General features: G+C 44.6%; 1 pseudogene; it reads left to right on the top strand.

The window, feature by feature from the left end:
- Positions 1–2,006: 2,006 nt before the first annotated feature.
- On the top strand, positions 2,007–2,105 carry LOC131495212 (U6 spliceosomal RNA; annotated as a pseudogene).
- The last annotated feature ends 253 nt before the right edge of the window (positions 2,106–2,358 follow it).

The following is a 2,358-nucleotide window of genomic DNA, read 5'->3' as shown; positions in this document are numbered from 1 at the left end:
CTCAGGTCCTTCAGTACCTGCTGTACCCTCTGCCCAGTGTGCTCGGCCTGTCATTTGTGCGGCTATTTCTCTCACTTCCTTCAGGTCCTTATTTAAAAATGACCTTCCCGGGGCACCTGGGTGGCTCAGTCGGTTAAGCGTCCGACTTCGGCTCAGGTCATGATCTCGCGGTTCATGAGTTCAAGCCCCGCGTCGGGCTCTGTGCTGATGGCTCAGAGCCTGGAGCCTGTTTCAGATGCTATGTCTCCCTCTCTCTGACCCTCCCCCATTCATGCTCTGTCTCTCTCTGTCTCAAAAATAAATAAACGTTAAAAAAGAATTAAAAAAAATTAAATAAAAAAAAAATAAAAATGACCTTCCCTGTGGAGTCTTACATGACCGTCCTATTCAAGATTTTAAGTGCTGTCTCAACATTTCATTTCCTGTCCTGATCGTTTCTTCTAAGCACTTAATGCTAACACACCGTACTTGTCCTCTTCGTGTCTAGCTCTCTACTGCAGGGCACATTCCACAGGGGCATGGGTTTTTGAGTATTGTGTTCACTGCTGGATCCCCAGCATCCTGAACAGGGCCAGCCACATGGTAGAATTCAATATTTACTGAATGAATCGATGACTCCATGCTTAAGAGCAAGGAGATTTCACAGAGAATCAGGAGAACGAAGCATTACACAGACAACGGGCTATGTATTGAGAGAGAGGTGAGATGCTGATGGGTTTTCTGGAAACTTTCCAGTGCCTACTTCCAATCTCTAATGACCCTGGGTTTTATTTCCTGTCCATGGTCTCTCCCTGGAAAATTATCCTTTTCTTAAGCTACTTTAAGTGGGTTTGTGTTTACTGCAACTAAAAAAAATCTCTAAGCAAGTGGAATAGAGTCCAGCTAGGAAGCTCTAATTGTTTTCTGAGCACACAGGGCGCACTGGAGGATGGGGTTCCCATGCAGTGAACAGTTTTGTGGGTATCTCTCCCAGATAACTAGGTCACAGACAACTGGTGTTTCCCCATGTGGCAAAGCGGAACGTGCACAGAAATCCCTGCCTCCTCTCTGCTTTTCAAGCACTGCTGAATGCCTCCTAATGATTTCATCTGCTTGGAGGTCTGCTGGGTTTTCTACTTGCATAGAAGGTGGTGGTGCCCGGGGCTGATGCATGCTTTGACTACTGACTTGAAACATGCTTTGATGAATTAGCGCAACCCGGCCAGCCATTTACTTTAAATTTTACCCTTGATTCTTCCTCTAGCAAACAATTAAGGAGCGGCAGTGGCTTCCTGCAGGGGAGACCAATGCCTTCTGTCCTCTGCGGAAACGGCTTTGGCGTTCTTCCAAAGGATGAATGGTGTGGACCAGGAGCTCCAGTCTCCCTTGGCTTCGAAGCATCCAAATAAGTAAACATTTAACTGCTTACAATAAAATAAAAATAAATACAGTCAAGTCACAAACCAGGAAACCAGTCTAGGTTACCAGATCATCCCGTGACTTGACACGGGGGCTAGAAAATGCATTCTTGAACTTGGCAATGCAGGAATCCGAGGCGCACCGAGGGGTCACATGAATGACTGGGCCCAGTGACAAGGCACCATGTTTTCCTCTTCGCTGGGTAAGGAGCCCAAACCAACCTCCAGAGCTCCAGAATAAGAGGAAAATGTCTCTTTAACAGCATTAAGGGACAATTTATTATGTGTATCCTTCCAGGGAAGCATAATGTCAGTGCAGGCCCATTGCATTTGCATTATTTCCAGACAACAGCAGCAGCAGAAAAGGACACTGATTTATTTCAGAGCAAGCACAGGTGAATTTAATGTCTGTTGGGACTGAGCCAGGGAAGACTTAACCCACTCTGGGCTTTCAAGTGCTTGAGGGGGGACCGCGGGTTTTTGGAAGGGTCCTATTGGCCTCCGGCTAAATTCAGCTTCCCTGAGCCAATATTACTCGATCACCTGGTCAGAAAAGCTCTTGCAGAGTGAAGGGGATGAAGCAAATTCTGTTTAGGAATAGAAAATCTGGTGCTGGCTTTGTCAGCACATACACTAAAAATTGGAATGATATTTGCATGGCCCCTGTGCAAGGATGTCACCCAAATTTGTGAAGCTTCCGTATTTTTTAACTGGAATTAAAATAACAATGAATGAATGAATGAATAGAAAATCTGGTTTTATGCCCTGGCCCAGCTAATTTCTTTGTCAATGACCTGGGCAAATAATTTAGTCCTTTTATTTTTATTTTTTAATTAATTAATTAATTTTTTAAAATAATTTAGTCCTTTTAAGACCCAATTATTTCTTTGTAAAGGAGTCTGAGAACACTAGCCTGCAGGCTTGTAGTGAGGATACAGTAGGCGAATGTATGAGAGAGGGC

The sequence above is a fragment of the Neofelis nebulosa genome, chromosome 14, assembly GCF_028018385.1.
Source record: "Neofelis nebulosa isolate mNeoNeb1 chromosome 14, mNeoNeb1.pri, whole genome shotgun sequence".
Classification (NCBI taxonomy): Eukaryota; Metazoa; Chordata; class Mammalia; order Carnivora; family Felidae; genus Neofelis; species Neofelis nebulosa.
The sequence above is the reverse complement of the archived record's forward strand: the minus strand, read 5'-3'. Positions and strand labels throughout refer to the sequence as shown.